The sequence below is a fragment of the Sciurus vulgaris genome (assembly GCF_902686455.1).
Source record: "Sciurus vulgaris genome assembly, chromosome: 3".
NCBI lineage: Eukaryota > Metazoa > Chordata > Mammalia > Rodentia > Sciuridae > Sciurus > Sciurus vulgaris.
In genome coordinates this window covers 62,831,986-62,851,139 of record NC_136463.1, presented here as the reverse complement: position 1 = coordinate 62,851,139, position 19,154 = coordinate 62,831,986, and the positions used below count along the sequence as shown (strand labels likewise).

Here is a 19,154-nt window from a genome sequence, read left to right as displayed (position 1 = left end):
AATCATACAATACCTCCTTTTTAATTTTGACAAACCATCTTATACATATTTCTATGCTTATATGTGGACCTGTTATAAGTTTTTGTTTTATTTTGGTACTAGATGCTTTACCACTGAACTATATATCCCCAGCCCTATTTAATTTTTATTTTAATATTTTTTAGGTATAAGTACCTTTATTTTATTTATTTATTTTTCTGTAGTGCTGAGGATCAAATCCAACTTCTCATACATGTGGGACAAGCGCTCTACCACTGAGCCACAGCCCAGTCCTATTTTTTATTTTTGAGGCAGGGTCTCCATAAGTTGCTGAGACTGATCTTGAATACAGCCTCCCAAGTTACTGGAATTATACGCATTAGCCACCACACCAACCTAAGTTATAAGTTTTAATGGCTGGCTGACATTCCATTGTCTGGATATAAATTAATTTATTTACAACTTCTTTAATAAATATTTGGATTATTTCCTTTTTTATTTTGGATGCTATTGAACCCAGGACTTTATGCATGCTAAGTACACATTCTACCACTGAACCACCAGTCCCCTTTTGATATTTTGTTTTTTAAAATTTAAAATTTTATTTTTTATTTTGAGACAGGGTATCACTAAGTTTCTAAAGGTCATACTAGATGCTGAGGTTGGTCTTGAACTTTTGATCCTTTCTCTGTTTCTCAAATTGATAAGATTACAGGCTTGCAACACTCTGCCCAGCTCCCTTTTGATATTAAAAAACATGTGCATTTGTCCAATTATTTAATAGGATAAATACCCAGAAAAGGTCCTACTTATTCACAGACTTATACATTAAGCATTTTCAATTAATTAATTTTTAATAAGTACATATGCATAAGGTAAAATGTTCAAACAAAACAGAAGGGTTTAAAGTACTAGGTGGAGATTATATAATGCAAATTTGGTTTAACATTTAAAAATTAATCATTGCAATCACCTCATTAGCAGAATAAAGGAAAAAATCCTTGGAATTATTAACTCAATAGATGAAAAATGTTTTTGGCAAGATTCAAAGCCATTTATGATTTATCACAGTAATGTACTGTGTATTTTTTTTTTTTTTTTAAACTGGGGATTGAACCTAGAGGCCCTTTACCACTGAGCTGCATCTCCAGCCCTTTTTATTTTTCATTTTGAGATAAGGTCTCACTAAATTACCCAAGTAGTCTTTGAACTTGGGATTCTCCTGCTTCCGCCTCTAGAGTAGCTGGGATTATAGAAAGGTGTCACTGTACCCAACATTTTTTGAAAAAGTGTATTTATTTTTTAAAAAACTAGAAGGATTTTGAATGTTTTCACAATGAAGAAATGATAAATGTTCAAAGAGATAGTTTAACCTAATCTGAACATAATATTATACAATGTATACATGCGTCAAAATGTCACAGATACTCCATAAATATGTGTAATTTTAACTATTAGTTAAACAAAAGTCAGTAAACTAGTAAGTAAAAGGGACTTCTTTTGCAGTGCTGGGGATTAAACCCATGGCCCTGTGTTTGCAAGAAAAGCACTCTACCAACTGAGCTATCTCCCCAGTCCAAAGGGGACTTCTTTCACTTAATATGGGTCATCTAAAATAAACTTAAACTTACATTTTACCTAATATGAGCCATTTTCCCCAAAGATTGGTCACAAAACTAAAATGTCTATTCCTACTTCTTTTCAACATTGTGCTGGAAATCCTAGCTAGTGTAATAAGGCAAGAAAAAAAGAAAAAGAAAAAGCATAATGATTGAACAGAAAAAGCAAGTGCTGGTATTTGCAGATGACATATCTGTCCATGTGGAAAACACTGAACTCTACCCAAAAAATAAATAAAAAGCCCATTATAACTAATAAGTAAATTTTGCAAGGTCACAAAATACTTATAATATAAATAAAAAATATTTCCATATATTAGCAATAAATAATTGAAAAACAAACAAAAAAGGCATTTATAATAGCAGTAATAACCATCATATCAAGGAATAAATCTGCCTGGCCACATGGCACACATCTGTAGTCCTAGCAATTACTCAGGAGGCTGAGGCAGAAGAATCATAATTTGGAGACTGGTTTGGGTAACTTAGCAAGATCTTGTCTCCAAATAAAAAACAAAAAATCTGGAGATGAGCTCAATATTAGAACATCCTTGGAAGTTCAATCCCCAGTATGGAAAAAAAAAAAAGGTTTCAGATTGAAATATTTCTTCTATATCCAGGCTGAAAGTTAATGGCTTTGTTTCTATGGTCTCCCAATGTTCTTGACACATGAGGATGTCATGATGCCAATATGAAGAATGACTGGTCTAGTTGGATATGTCCTCATTGACATATCCATGCTCTGGGGAAACACAGGTACACAAATAATCTGATAACTCCTAGAGTGAGTCTTTGCCAGTTGAATCATGGTTCTCTTTTAAATTGAACTTTAATTCATATAACTTGTATGCCCCAAAGCTTCCTTCTCACCATTCCCTAATTGCTTTACATAAAATTTGTACATACACCAGTGCACAATTGCCTATAAACTATAGAAGGCTGTTGAATCTCAAAATGATGTTTTAACACTTGTACTCATTGTAAACAGATTTTTGCTCTAGAAATACTTGGAAGACATTTTGTTCTTTCCCCAATAGCAATATTTTTGGAGCATTTCTTCCAGTCAGCTTATTTGCAGAATTGTTTAAACACTAATTTTACTGCAGCAGTTGAAACAAATGTTTCCATTTTGAAAATTTCTACTGGAAAAATAAAGATTTGCAATTCAAATGAATGGAGAGATTGTTAGATTGAGGTAAGTAAAATGGATGTTTATACTTTAACATTTTTTGGTACTAGGGACTGAATCCAGGGGCATTAACCACTAAGCAACATCCCTAGCCCTTTTTATTTCACTTGAGACAGGGCCTCACTACAGTGCTGAGGCTGGTCTTGAATTTGCAGATCCTCCTGCTTCAGCCTCCCGAGTTGCTGGGATTACAGGCATGAGCCACTGAGTCTGGTTTACACTTTTTTTTTCAAGAAAGGTTATTCAAAATATCCATTATTAAATGTTTTTTGGATAGATATAAGTCCTTATAAATTATGATTCGTAGCATAGCTGTCCTGATTTTCTATTTTCAGTAGATAAGTGTTTATTAAAATGGATCTCTAGTGTTAGCAACTAACTGAAAGAAAAGTGCACAGAACCATAATACATTGCTTCACATCAGATTAAGCATGTAATGGTTTTCTGTTCAGAAAAATCATAATCTAGGGAGACAGTTTTTTTTAATTTAAATTTTTATCTTTACATACTGCATTTTGATTCATTATACACAAATGGAGTACAACTTTTCATTTCTATGATTGTACACAATGTAGATTAACATCATTCATGTAATCATACATATACATAGGGTAATACTATCTGTCTCATTCTATTATCTTTCCTTCCCCCACCCTCTCCCGCTTCATTTTCCTCTACACCATCCAAAGTTCCTTCATTCTTCTCTCCCCACCTCCACTACTCCCCCTCATTATGTATTGTCATCCACTTATCAGAGAAAACATTCGGCCTTTGGTGTTTTGGGCTTGACCTATTTCACTTAGCATGATATTCTCCAACTCCATCCATTTACCAGCAAATGCCATACTTTTATTCTTCTTTATGGCTGAGTAATATTCCATTGTGTATATACCACAGTTTCTTTATCCAATCAATTGAAGGGCATCTCGGTTGGTTCCACAATCTAGCTATTGTGAATTGAGCTGCTATGAACATTGATGTGGCTACATCAGTGTAGTGTGCTGATTTTAAGTCCTTTGGGTATAAACCGAGGAGTGGGATAGCTGGGTCAAATAGTGGGTCCATTCTAAGTTTTTTGAGGAATCTCTATACTGCTTTCCAGAGTGTCTGCACCAATTTGCAACTCCACTAGCAATGTATGAGTGTGCCTGGGAGAAAGTTTTCATACCTTCCACCAAAGGGGGTTTATTGTATTTTGAAGAACTGCTATTAAAAAAAAAAAAAAAATCTGACCTCAATTTAGGGCATAACTTTAAATTTTAAAGGTTTTTAAAGGTTTCTAAATACATGAGTTTGTGAGCTCAAAGTTTATAAGTTAGTACTACCTATTTGTATTAAATTAGTATTTATCAATGAGCTTCTGATGTCCTGTGAAGCAATTTTGTTGACTTTTAGAGCATTTGTTAAAAAATAAAAAAATGGATTTACTCAGCTGATTAAATATTAAGCAGCATGATACCAGGCAGTACTGAATATTTTAAAATGCAAAAATGCAAGGAGGGTGGATTCTTAGAACAAGATTTAAGATTAAAGTTTGACTGGGCGTGGTGGTGAGACCCTGTCTCAAAATAAAAAATCAAAAAGGGCTGAGATGCTGGGATGTGACTCAGTGGTTAAGAGCCCCTGGGTTCAATCTCTCATACTCCCTCCAAAAAGAGGTGTGTGGGGGGGTAGGGAATATGGTTTAACTTATTCTGTGGGTTTTCTTTTTCTTCTTTTTTTTTTTTTTTTTTTTTGGTATGGATATTTAACTCAGGAATACTATACCACTGAGCTACATCTCTAGTGCCTTTAATTTTTTTGATGGTGACAGGGTCTTGCTAAGTTGCTAAGCTTAGGCTGGCCTCTCACTCGTGATCCTCCTGCCTCAATCTCTTAAGTTTCTGGGGTTACAGGCATGCACCACTGTGCCTGGATCAATTTATTGACTGTTTCTGGATGTAAGTAAAAGCAAAGCCAAAACCTCCGTGCCTTACCTTGTCTTTATTTCCAACTAGAGAACCCCAAACCAAAACTAGGAAAAGACCTTCCAAAACCCATTTGATTTAGTTCTCTTCCTTCATGAAAATAAAAATCCAAACTCTCTGGACTATTGGCCCATGTTGCTTTTGAACACTTTCAGGAATACAAACAACTTTTCCTGATAAAAACAGACTTGTTTTGGTACTAAGCAACAGTAATTGTTACATGAGTTACCTGAGTCAACACAAAGGTGAGACAGATCTTCTATTTCTCATTAAAACCTTACAAGTTATTTATTAAGTGTATTTTATTGGGCTGATTATTACTTTTTAAAAAAATATGTTTTAGTTGTCAATGGACTTTTATTTATTTATAGGCAGTGCTGAGGATTGTACCCAGTGCCCCACACACACTAGGCAAGTACCCTACCATTAAGCCACAACCCCAGCCCTGATTATTACTTAAAAAAAAATTTTTTTTTTTAGTTGTATATGGACACAACTACCTTTATTTTATTTATTTTTATGTGGTGCTGAGGATTAAACCCAGTGCCTGAATGCTAGGCAAGCACTCTACCACTGAGCCACAATCATCACAGCCCCTGATTATTATTTTTTAAGAGACAAGATCTCTCCATATTTCCGAGCAGCCTGGGCTTGAGCACACTTCTTGCCTCAGTGTCCCCAGCAGCTGGGACAACAAGTGTTCTCCACCTGGCCAGGTTGTTATGTCTATTTTATAAATAGAAATTGAGACTACACTGGGCCTGATGGTGAATGCCTGTAATCTGAGAGACTCAGGTTAAGGCAAGAGGGTCGTAAATTTGAGGCTAGACCTGCAACTTTGCTAGACCTTGAGTCAAAGTAAAAAAATAAAAAGGACTGGGGAAGTAGCTCAGTGGTAGAAAGCCCGAGGGTTCAATATGTGGTACGTGCAAACATACACAAAATGAAAGAAAAAGCAGCCAAAAAGAGGTCTGATAATTTACGCAAGGTCACACTTCTGGCGAGAGGTGGACCAGGATTCACACCAGAAACGTTAAGTGTGTGGCTTTCCAACGCAGTGTATATATTTACTTACATAGAGGGAAGAAATAAAATAAGTACACATAAACTGGCAAGGCTGGAGCACACCTGTAATCCCAGAGACTGGAGAGGAGGAAGCAAGATCACAAATTCGAGGCTAGCTGACCTCAGCAATTTAGCGAGACTGTCTCAAAACAAAAATAAAAGGACTGAGGATGTAACGCAGTGAGTTACTGGAGTGTCACTGGGTTCAGTCCTCAGCACAAAAATCAAATCAAATCAAATGTTAGTAAACCTAAGCCTATGTTTCAAGAAGTTTCCTTGAACAATACAAATTAATGATGAAGTAATTTCATTCAACACCTCTTATTAAGAGCATCCTGTATTGAATTATTCATAACCTCAAATCTGGCCTTTCTAAACTCAGTACACATTCCCAAGATTTAGTTGTCATCAATATTTCAACTCGTAATTTGGCAAACACACAGACACCCCTAGTAGGAATAAAGTTTCAGGTCTTTTTTTGGATGCCAGTTCCGAGACTTCAAGAGTCTCTGATGTATGTGTGTGTGACTAAAAGAATAGCTGAATCACACCCAAAAGCGAATCCTCTAAAAAAATCTGTAATAGAAAGGAAGAGAATGAAGGCATTCCATCTGCCTTTTAAACTCAACAGCTTCTTCCCAAGTCAACCAAACTATTCCTCTTTTTTTGTGAAATAATCCCGCAGGCCGGAGGCAAAAGGGGCAACATACTGGCCACAGCTCTGCTGACTCTCCAAGCCTACCCGGGCCCAGGAGGCACAGATGCCAACCGGTCCGTGCTGTCGGTCAGGGAAGCCGGGAAGGCGCAGTATGAGGATAGAAGCAGGGTGGTGAGGCGAGCAGAGCGAATTCGTGAGGGGCCACAGCCGGCAGATGAGGGTCCAGGAAAAAAAGAACATTTTCCCAAGGTTACAGAGGCACAGGAAGAATGAAAAAGAGTGCCTCGTGCGCAAACTCGATCGTCCGAACCACCGCACCGCCAAAGAGCACCCGCAGCCGCCGCCCCGCCGCTAGCAGGAAGACAGCACGGCTCCCGGTCTTGCCCAGTCCGGCGCATGCGCCACAGCCCCTCCTCCGCTCCCCTCCCGCTTCCTGGCGGGTCTGGGGCGGCGGCGGCGGCGGCGGCGCGGTGACGTCAGGGCGTTGGGGCAGCTCCTGTGACAGACGGAGCTGGAGCGGCGGGGCGGCGGCGGAGTCCGGCGGCCGAGATAGCGAGTGAGCGAGCGAACGAGCAGCGACCAGAGGGTCTAGGGAGCGAGAAAGAACAGGAGGGGAACGCTCGGGCGCGAGCGAGAGAAACCTCGAGCGCCGGGCTTGGGCTCGAGCCCCGGAACGGCCGAGGAGCCCGCCCGCTCCCCTCCCCTCCCCCTCCCCGGGACCGGGCCCAGCGCGCCATCCTCCCCCTCCCTCCTTCCCTCCCTCCCTCCTTCCTCCCTTCCCTCTCCCTCTCCCCCTCCCCCGCCGGTGGATGGGAGTGAAGGACGGAAGAGGCCCTGCGGAGGCGGCGGTGCAGCGCTCCGGTAAGGCGGCAAGGGTCTATATGCTCCCCTGTTTCCTCCACCGCGCTTGGGTGGCTGCGGGCCGGGCCCGGCTGCCTGACGATGTGGCTGCGCCGGTCCCCTCCCTCCCATTCTCCCCTCCCCCTGCCGCCGCCGCCTCCTCCTTCTTCTTCTCTCCTCGCTCTCAAAATGGCGGCCGCGACGGCCGTTGAGTGAGAGGCACGGAGGAGGGGGGCCTGGCCGGGGAGGGCGCTGCCCTGGTTCGCGTCCTCCCGGCCCGGGATCGGGGGCTCCCGGAACCGCCACGACTCCACCCGCGGCCTTCCCAGACAAGGGATCGCCCTCCTCCGCGGTGACTTAGCAAGAAAAGTATTCTTGGGTAGGAAGGGCGTGGGGAGCAGGTCGCTCTCTGATCTTGGGGAGAGGGCCTGGTCCTCCTTCTTTCCCCGACCGCGGAGGCGAGCTCCGCAGTCCCCACCCCTCCGCGGCTGTCGGCTCGGGGCCCGGGCTTAGGCACCTACAGGGCCTTCCAGGCGTTCCGTCCCCCACCTGTCCTTAGGATGGGGTTGACCTGAGGAGGATGGACCGCCGCTCCCAGGCTCCCCCCTCCCCCACAACCCGATGCAGTGGTCCAGCCTCTGCGGCCCGGCCCCCCTGTTCGAACACTCTGCAGCATCCACCCACCAAATCGGGCAGGGTTTCTTTTCTGCCACCGCTTCTCGGACGGGAGTTGCCTTTTGACGATGTTAACACTGAGCTTCGAGGGCCTTTGCCATTCCCCTTCCTCTCATCTGATCTCCCCATTGCTTTAGGAAATGCAGTGCCTGTATTTATTTACCCTCTAGACTTCCAGGTGAGAAAATGTCTTTGAGGTGGTGGGCAGATTTTGACTCTTCCTCTCTAAAACATCACATTGGAGAGGAGGATATTTTCAGTATCTGAGATAGGAGAGAACAAGGTGCCGGCTTTATTTGTTTTTCTGCCTTTCTTCAGTGACTTAGCAAGAAACTCCTTGGGAGGAGGGTAGGACATTTTCCTTTCAGGTTGGGGTTTGGGGCCAGTTCATACCATCTTCAGTTAAGAAATTGTGCTTTTGAAGAGAAGGACCAGATTTGTGGTCTTGTTCTCAATGGGCGATGTCATGCCAAGGCCCCCCCCCCCCCTTCCTTAGAGTCTCTCAGAAGAAAATAAAGATAATGTTATTCCAGCCTTTACTTTAAGCACACAGTCCTTAAGACTCATAACATTTTAGAGGCTAACCAAAATATTTGTGCCATTTTTGGCAATTCTATTTTTGTTGGGGGTGGATTGTTTTGTGTGAATTTCTTTTTGAGGCTAGGGTGGAGGAGACAGTGCTTGGGCCGCTCATACAGTAATATTGTCATCCCGTCCCTTTTTCCACAGTAGTATTTGCTTAATTCCCCCTTCCCCGCCCCCGTCCCCTCATTCCCCCAGTAGAGCTTGATTGCTCCAGGGTTCAATCCCTTAATGGGGAATATTTCCTACTTGTATATGTTGGATAGTGATATAACATTGAAGATATGTTAAAAGCTTTTACATAAAAAATTCTGGTTTGGTATTAAGGCATTAGGTGTCTTTTAATCTCTAATGAGGGTCTTTCAGAACAGTTTTGCAAAATAATTGGCAGGTGCAAATTGAGGTTTTTATTAAAGCAAAAATAATTTATGGGATGATTTATTCTTTCTATTATAAATGATCATTGTTTGGATTGTTAAGAAGGTACCTCCTAAAACAAATTTAAGCTAGTATATTTTTTGAGATCAGAGAAAGGAACCCAGTTTTTCACATAAAAAAATTCTGAATATGTTGATTTTGATGGAGCAGTCCATATTTTGGTACCTCCTTCCACCTCCTTTTTAAAAAATGGACTAATATTTGTGGATGCTGTGAACAGCCATTGAGCCGGGAAGACTGGGTGGAGTAAGGGAACAGGAGCTGTGAAATGCCAGATTGCCCTTTCATAGCATTTTTCTCTTCTATGTTTTATAAGGTTGATACTAATTGTTGCTTTAACAAAGGCATTTCTCCGTAGCAAATCTTAAAATCTCATGTGTTCCATCTTTTTTGCAAGATGGGCATTGAATAATTGGAATAAAATACAATATTCCTGCTCTAAAGCAGACTTATTGTCTATTAGTGTATGTAAAGCACATATACACACATATATACTCTTGTTAATGTTTTTTATTGTTCTAGTCAAATAAGTATAAATTAATGAATTGTAGAAATAATTGGCAAGAAATAGTAAGTATTCTGCAAACAAATCTAATAAGAATAGTACATATGTTTTGTTTTACTTTAACTTGCACTGAAACAGTTATCTATCTTTGATTTTTAAATAACGAACATAAAAGATGAGGGAAAAAAGGATAAAATAACTCACATTATAGGTTCTTTGCATGGATCTTTTTTTCTTGTGTTACCCCTTGAAAAAGGGACTTTTTTGTGAGATACTACCATAAGAAAGGGTAGGTCACTTTAATATCTGGTATGGAGCATTCATATGTAGACATTTTTAAAAATAATTTCAGATTAATGAGATGAATATGATTTTGATGAGCCTTACAATTGTCAACTTTTGTTTTTACATTTTGGTTCTTTTTAATGTGATTATAAAGTAGAAGGGTTAATATAGTAAGGAGTGAGTAGGTTGGGAAGGATCATTTACTCTATTGTGTGTCTAACCTATCCCTATCTCTACTATTTGTAGTTGTAAAAGCACAGGGTGTTGATTTTTCAGTGATCAGGATCTTCAGATAATTTGACTTAAGTAAGAGAGCAAGGCCTGTGTGTGTGTATATGTTCTGATATATGTGGCAGAATATTTTGCTTAATTTGGAGATCAATTTTTAAAAATTTTTGCAGACCTATAAATACAAAACTTTTAATGAGCTTGGGATGAATTTTATTTTTAGTGACTTTATTTGGAATCTGTTTTAAATTTTCTAATATATAGATGTTTCCAGGTAAAATATCTGTAGTGTAAAAAGATTTGGAGATAATTCTGGGAAGGAAATCAGTATCTCATAATTTTTGTTGTTCTAGCTTAGACTATCCATGTTGCTTTGTATATATTTTAAAAAAGGAATAAATGTCTCCTTTTTGGTTATATACTAAGGCATATATATATATGTATGTTTATATACAAAATATCTGTGTCTGAATGTGGCTCATATTATTCACAATCCCCCATCTTGATAAATAAGCCACAAAGAATGTAGAAGTTGTCAACATTAAGATAGAGATGTCTTAAAAAATAAATCCAAAGCAAAATATTAGGCAGAATGAATTTGTCCAATTTTTACCAAGCTCTAAAGCAGTGAGTCATGCACAATTTTGCCAAAGGAAATTGAGGCTCAAGTTGGTTTTTAAACCATGGTGGTCATGTCTGTTTGTGGTCCCGACTATAGATACGGGGTTTTTTTGTTTGTTTGTTTGTTTTTTGTTTTTTAAGTTCTAGGGATAAAGGGCCTGCTAGGCAAGTGCTCTAAGATTTAGTTATACCCTACAGACTGAGATGTTTTACTTTAGTTCTAAGTCTCTTATGAAAATAATTTGTTATGAAGGTGACCTGTTTCTGTGTACTTTGTAAAGAATGTTTGAATTGGAAATTCTTTGCCACTGTTGTCTTCCACAATTGTTACAGTTTTTTTACTTGAAAAGTTGCTCTATTTAAAGTAAAACTAAAGGCATACAATTATGAATACTGAAGCAAAATAAAAAAATAACAAATCTGCTGTTCTCCTGAAGATTATTAACTGTAGAGTGTGAACCTTAGTTGTTGAAGTGTAAGCATGTTGAGAAATCTGTATTTCATGAAGAAGGATGCTGTATTATGTAACTCAGTAGTTAACTGCAGTGAAGGCTTTTTGGATTGTTCTAGCTTTGTTTCTGGTTTGGTATGATACTTTGCCTAGTCATTTTTTAAGAAAAAAATTTTTTTTATAATTGTAGATGTACTTTGTTTATTTTTCTGTTGTGCTAAGAATTGAACCCAGTGCCTGCCACTGAGATACAGCCACAGCCCTGCCTAGTCATTTAAATGGAACCTTAGTTTAACTTCTGCTATGGGTATAATTTTTATGCTCAGCGTGGCAGTTCCAGATTTTAATTGATATTGTCCTTTATACTTGTTGAATACCTTCATCATATATGCTTATTATTTTGATTTATTGTTTTCTCTTTAAAAGATGGTGACTTTTGGTTGAAACATAAGTAGTTAGGACTAATCTGCACTTAAGGATACTTCTGGAAAGGTATTGTTATTCAACATTATAAATATTTCTCAGAAATTTCATAAGTATTGAACTTGGTACTCATTTTCATTTGTTTTCTCAACTACTTTTTAAGTTAGATTGGCATTTTTATGTATGAGAGAACTAAAAGTCTGATAATTTCTTTTTGTAAGATTACAGGTTAATGGCTAGAATGAGGTAAAAATAATACAGTCACTGTACCACGTGGGTATTGGCTTACATTACCTTTTCTAACTGGATTCTTTATCTTTTAAAACTTATTTCCTGAAATGATGACAGTCTGGCCTTTGTTTCATGCATCATTTAAATTGGTGCTTAATAACATATCTCGCATAATTAACTATTCTGCACATATAAGGCCTTAGGCGTATGAGTAGGAACTGTCAAAGTGCCTAATACTGCTTTTAGAGGTAACTACTTGTTGCACTTGACTGAATGCAGTACTATGGGAAAAGAAATGTGCTGGGGTAGAGGTGTCATTCAGTGGTACATCACTTGCTTAGCTTGTCCTAGTCTGTGGGTTAGATCCCCAGCAGTTTTAGGGTGGAAGTAGGTGTTGGGAAGTTCTATAGTGATCCATCCAGAATTAAGGTGATGGGGGTGGGGAGGGGCAAGTGTTTTTAGTTCCTCTATAGAGATTTTTATGTTGTCCCAGGGAACAGGATCACACTTCAAAAAAAAAAATTTTTTTTTTTTTTTGGTGGGCTGAGAATTGAACACAGGGCCTCCTGCTATCGAGGCAAGCACTCTATCAACTGAGCTATCTCCCCAGCCTCTCCACCCTCCAAATTTTTAACTATAAAAAGTGAATTAATGCAGGTGGACAAATTACATATGCGTTTTGATAACTGTGCTAGGGGCTCTTTATGTTGACAAGAGTTGATAATTGAGGCTGTTCAGAAATTTTCTGAGATACTATCTTTTGATAGTAGTGAAATTAAGAATCTGGGAAAATTTTGAGAATTCTCATGTGTGTGTGTGAGGGTGCTGGGATTGAATCCAAGGCCTGTGCTTCATATATGTGCTTTATTACTGAGCCCTCCAACTCCAATAATTTTTAATTTTTGAAAGCATTATAGAAAGTTTTATTTATTAAGAATTTGTACATTGTAGATGTTTTAACTTATGGCAAAGATAGAAGATACGTTTTATGATACTAGTATTTTGTATGTATAAAGTATATATATATATTTTTTAGGGGGGCAGTGCTTGCTGGCAGTTGAATTCAGGGCCTCCCACATAAAGTGTTCTATAACTGAGCTACATTCAATTCCCAGTACCAAAAAAAAGATAAAAAATACTGGGCTTAACCCCTGAGGTACATCCCTATCCTGTTTTTATTTTTTATTTTTCGAGACAGGGTCTTGCCAAGTTACCCAGGCCTTGGTAAATTGATGAATCTGGCTTCAAATTTTGTCTCCTGCCTCAGTCTCCGCAGCCCCTGGGATTACAGGCCTGGGCCACCTTACCAGCATATCTATTTTTCCATATTTTATTAAAAATATGTTGACTACAATCTGGGTGAGGTGGTGCATGCCTGTAATTCCAGTGGCTCAAGCTCCCAGGAACTGGGACTATAGGCATATGCCACTGTGCCTGGCTACAATTATTTTTGTCTGAGATTTTAATTATTAACGTAAAAAGCTCCTATATCCCCTTATGTATGTATGCATTTAATGTGTTTTTATATTTGCTACTGAGCATCAAAGTCAGAGCCTTGTGCATGCTAGTGTAGCTCTACTGCTGAGCTATATACATCCCCAGCTTTCCCCCCTTTTTTTAAATATAAATTTTAGTTTGGAAAAATTTTTAGATATACTGAAAAGCTGTAGACATAGCACAGAGAGCTTTTCAATATACTCTACACCCAATTTTCTTTAATGTTAACACCTTCAGTTTCTGTGGTACAATTGTAGAAATTAAGAAACTAACCTTGGAGGTATGCACTGTGGCGCTCACCTTTCATCCCAGTTACTCAGGAACCTGAGGCAGGGGGATCACAAGTTCCAGGTCAACTTGGGCAACCTAGCAAGACCCTGTCTTAAAATAAAAGGATTGGGGAGGTAGCTGAGTGGTAGAGCACTTGCCAAGCTAGTATGGCTTGTGCAAGGCCCTGGGCTAATTACCTAGTACTTGAAAACAGGAAAAAACCTTGGTATATTATTGTTAGCTAAAAGTCTTTGTGTTCTGGATCCAGTTTAAGGTACCACATTGCATTTGGTTGTCATGTATCCCTAGTCTCTTTCTGGTCTGTGACAGTCAATCTTGTTTTTTGTGAACTTGGCAGTTGTGAGTAGTACTGGTCAGATGCCCTGTAGAGTATTCTCCAAACTGGGTTTGTCTCATGTTTTTTTTTTTGTTGTTGTTGTTTTGTTTGTTTGTTTTCTGCCGTGCTGGGGATCGAACCCAGGGACTTGTGCTTGCAATGAAAGCACTCTACCGACTGAGCTATCTCCCCAGCCCCCTGTCTCATGTTTTTTATGATTTAGATTGAGTCTGTGGGTTTTCGGGAAGAAAATAGCATAGAGGTGAACTGTACTTCTCATCACTTCACATCAGAGGTTATATGATACCTACAAACATCACTGATGATGTTAACCTTCATCACTTAGTTAATGTGGTAGTTGCCAAGTTTTCTCTACTGTAAAGGTGTTCCTTTTCCTTTCCCTAGTTTATCCTTTAGTAAGCCAGTTGGGTACCACCTTCTGGATGGGGGAGTATTTATTTATATATATTACTTAGTAAGGCAAATTTAAACATTTTTTTATAATTTTTATTTTTTATTTGTTCTAATTGGTTATACATGACAATAAGGCAGATTTTTTTTTTTTCTCTCTCTCTCCTTCTCTACTTATTAAAACAACCCATCCACCCTGGCCTGGTATGGGGATTGAACTCAGGGAAGTTGTACCACTGAGCATTTTTTTGAGCGGGGAGACAGGGTCTTGCTGAGTTGCCCAGGCTGGCCTGGAGCTTGCAATCCTGTGCTTCAACTTCCCAAGAGTTGGCATTATAGGCATGCACACCCCTAGCTAGCTTTTATTTTCTATTTTGAGACAAGGTCTCCCTAAATTGCTGAGGCTGGCCTTGAACTTGGGATCCTCCTACTCAACCTTGGTTGCTAGTGTTACAGGTGTGCTCTTCTGCTCCTGGCTAGAGTCTTATAAAAACAACTGGTTAAAAAAAAAAGAAAACAAAAAACATCTATTAGATTCATGTCTTGAAAGAGATATTTATTTTACGTTAAGGAGAATTTGTAATTTGAAGGCAAGACAGTTTTTGAGAATTGAAGTTATTACAGTTCTTGCAGGTTTTTTTTTTTTAATAAAATTTGTTTTTTAGTTGTAGATAGACACAATACCTTTATTTTATTTATTCATTTTTATGTGGTGCTGAGCATCAAACCCAGTGCCTCACATGCTAGGCAAGTGCTCTATACCACTGAGCCACAACCCCAGTCCTTGTAGTTATTTTTGTTTTGCTCTCCATTGTATGGAGAACCTCATTTGGTTTCTACATTTTAAAACATTATCCAATACCATTACATTTTTGTTTCTCTTCTAAATTTTCATCATTTTTCTCTTTAGCAAACATTTATTTTGCTATATGATATACTAAGGACTAGGGATACAAACATGTTAGTTTCTGCCCTCAAAGATCTTAAGGTTTATAAACATAACATGTAAAGGTGATATAATCAAAATATGTACTTGGTGGTGTGAGTGCTTAGAGTTTTCAAGTAAGTCTTCACAAAGATGTTGGTTGAACATTTTTGAAGAGAGTCAATTACTTTGTTTGGGATTAGTGGGGAGAATATTAATTAGTATGGTGATCGTAATCTGTACATAGTCAAAGAATAAATTGGTGAGCATGAGAGACATTTCACAGTTCAGAATGACTGAAATGATGGGTAAAGGGGAGGAGTGAGTACCTACTCTTATCTGTCCTAAAGAACAAGGTAGTACATAGTCTCTGCATTGGAATTATCTTATGAAAATGTAGATTTCCAGCTCCATCTTAGAGTTCCATGATGTTGCACCAGGGATATCTGCATTTTTAATAGATTATGTAGTTGCTTGTTTTTGCGAACCACTGCTTTGGCCCTGAGAGTATCAGTGTAGAATTTTAAGTTGTAATAAGTGATATCATTAGATTTGCCTTTTAGAAAGGTAACTGTCAGCATTGTGGAAAATGCAGTGGTGGAACTTAGTAGACTAATATTATTTATGGTGGAGTACAGATTGAAGGAATAAACTTTTGAAGGGCTCATATATATATATATAATTGGATGTGGGCAATGAGGGAGGTGAGAAATAAGGAAAGTAATGAGTTTTTTTTGTTTTCGTTTTTTTTTGGTGGATAGTTGGGTATTAGTGGATGTGGGTATTATTAAGAGAGAAGAATTAGTGAGAGAGGCTGTGCGTGGTGGCCCATACCTGTAATCCCAATTGCTCCAACAGCTGAGACAAGAGGATCTCAAATTAGAGGTCAGCCTCAGTAATTTAATGAGACCCTATCTCAAAATAAAAAGTAGAAAGGGCTGGGAGCAGTGGTGGAGCTCCCCTAGGTTCAATCCCCAGTACTGGGGTGGGAGGGAAGTAGAGCAAAGGTGGAGATTTTTTGTTATTGCTGTGTGTGTGTGTGTGTGTGTGTGTGTGTGTGTACTTTTTTTTTTTTTTGTGGTACTAGGGATTGAACCCAGAAGTGTTTAACCACTGAACTACATCCTCAGCCCTTTTTTGTGTTTTTATTTAGAGACAGGGTCTCACTGAGTTGCTGAGATTGGCTTTGAACTCTTGATCCTCCTGCCTCAGCCTCCTGAGCCGCTGGGATTACTGGTGTGCGCTACCGTGCCCAACTGTTTGTGTGCATTTTAATGTAATAATCATTATTGTAGACATGAGGTCTAAAACATTTGGTATTTTATATGTTTAATAAATAATTAATTACGATTTTTATTATTGCTTAGTGACTTTTAGTTAGCTTTTTCATTGCTATAACCATAACATCTAACAAGAACAAGTCAGAGGAGGAAACTTTTATTTGGGGTTCACAGTTTCAGAGGTCTCAGGCCATAAATGGTGAATTCCATTGCTCTGGGCTCACAGTGAGGCAGCGCATTCTGGGGTAAGGGCCCAGCAGAAGAAAGTTGCTCCCCTCATGGCAGCAAGGAAGCAGAGAAAGAGAAGGGGAAAGGGGCTGCAAGGAAGATGCATTCTTCCAAGATGTGCCTGCAGTGACCCACTTCCTTCTTCAGCCATGGTCCACCTGCCTGTAGTTGTTACCACCATTCAAAGTATGATGGACTAATCAGATTATAGTTTTTATAATCCATTTGCTTTACATTCTTGCATTAATAGGAACTTTTGGGGGATATCTGATAACATGATAACACTAACCTTACAAAACAATTAAAATGCATTATTTCATCAAAATGTATTTAGTGTACTCTGTTAAGGGAACTGTGCTGTAGTACTCAAAGGTGCTGCAGGTGGAGGTCATCGAAGGTACAGAATCATAAAGATTACAGTGGGGAGGGCATACATTACAAGGGGTTCAATGTTACTTGAGTATGAGCTAGGTGAGGCTTGATTAGAAATGAAACTTAAGGCCTCGAAAGCACAAGGCCCTGGGTTCAATCCCCAGCACCGCAAAAAAAAAAAAAAAAAAAAAAAGAAAGAAAGAAAAATGAAACTTAAGGGTTGTGGCTCAGTGGTAGAATGCTTGCCTACCATGTGTGAGGCACTGGTTTGATCCTCAGTGCCACGTTAAGAAAATAAAGGTATTGTGTTCATCTACAACTAAAAAACATAAACAAAGAAAAAGAAATTAAACTTGACCAGATGCTAATTGGAGACCTTATAAAGTGTGGACTTTTAGGAAATAAGGAGGAAGCGTGATAGGGTGACTAAGAGCCCAGACTTTGGGGCTTAGGAACTTGGATTCACTTCTGCTTACATAACTGTATTATATTATATATAAATTCTCCTAGCTTGTTGTGAGGAGTTGTAAAACATTTCGAAGTGTATAGTAAGAGTTATATAAATATTTGTTAAATAAAAAGTAGGACGACGGTAAAGGGTTGTTTTAACTAGAGATGTGATATGATCAGGTTGTATTTTAGATAGATGATCATAGGGTCTGTGTAGTGGATAGATGTTAATAGACCAAAATTGGGATTAGTGAGTCCTGCAGAAATTAATCCATGTAAGATATGATGTGAGGTGTAGTAGTGTGGTAAAGATGGACACAAGAAAAGTAATTCAACAAATATTGAGGAAGTAAGGATAGAGGATGAAAGGAGTTGCAAGGTTCACTCCCACATATGGTATTATTTATAATATTTTTAAAGAAATATTTAAAGAACTTTGGATCTTAAATGTAATCTTTGCTAGTGATATTGATTCTTTGGGGGTGTATTATGATAGTTCCATAAAAATGAGAACTAAGGTCTGAGATAGTTTTTAATCTCTAATTTATAGGTCCTTGCTACTTTTCTCAATAGGTGGAAGTAATTTCTCTTTAAGGACATAGCATTATGATGAAAACTTAGCTCAAGTCAGAAGAGCCCAAAAGCTTGAATAATGGTTCTAATGTATTGTGTTTATGCTACATCTTTACTTTGAGAAGTGTGATTACAAAGGTAATAGCACCAGGATAATACTGTAAATTTTGAAGTAACTGCTGAACTATTAAAGGCAAATTAAAGGATTGGGTGTTTTAGCTCAGTGGCAGAGTGGTTGCCTAGCATGCTAAAGGCCCTGGGTTTGATTCTCTGTGCTTAAAAAAAGAAAAGAAAATTTTCTATAATATCCAAATTTTTTCATTAAATTTCAATATCCTCGCTGAGCATGGTGGTGTATGCCTATAATCCCAGCGACTTGGGAGGCTGAGGCAGGAGGATTGCCAATTCAAAGCCAGTCTCAGCAACAGAGAGGTGCTAACCAACTCAGTGAGACCCTGTCTCTAAATAAAATACAAAATAGGGCTGGGGATGTGGCCCAGTGGTCGAGTGCCCCTAAGTTCAATTCCTGGTTACTGCCCCCGCACCCAAATTTCAATAACCTCATCACGTATTCACTTTTGGATAAATCTTAGCTCCCAACTTAAAAAAAAATATTTTCTCATGTCATTCAATTTTATGTAAAGGAGAAAAATCTTGATTGAAATTGGACAAATTTGAGCTTTTTTGAATTTGAATTTTCTTTAAATTCTTTTTTTTTTTTTTTTTTTTAATAATGTGAGTTTGTACATGAACCCAGTACCTTTATTTTGTTTGTTTATTTCTGTGTGGTGCTGAGGATCAAACCCATTACCTCACATGTGCCAGGCAAGTGCTCTACTCTTGAGCCCCAACCCCAGCCCCAAATTTTCTTTAAATTCTTCTTTTTTTTTTTTTTTTTTGGTAGTACTGGGGATTGAACCCCCCAGGGCCTTGTGCTTGCAAGGCAAGCACTCTACCAACTGAGCTAAATCCCAGCCCTCTTTAAATTCTTAGTAAAATGATGAAGTGGATAGGAAATCAGTGGACTTTTAGTATTTTAAATTTGTGTCCTGAGT

General features: G+C 38.7%; 1 protein-coding gene across 3 annotated transcripts in view; it reads left to right on the top strand.

The window, feature by feature from the left end:
* Positions 1–6,954: 6,954 nt before the first annotated feature.
* PAFAH1B1 (platelet activating factor acetylhydrolase 1b regulatory subunit 1) overlaps positions 6,955–19,154 on the top strand; it is a 70,874-nt gene continuing 58,674 nt past the window's right edge. For 2 of the 3 annotated variants that reach the window (XM_079130912.1, XM_079130913.1), the window contains exon 1: positions 6,955–7,338. The gene's annotated coding sequence lies outside the window, so the exon portion shown is untranslated. Of the gene's footprint in view, positions 7,339–7,492; positions 8,171–19,154 lie in introns of those variants that run through there. The other variant, XM_079130914.1, reaches the window with a different exon arrangement.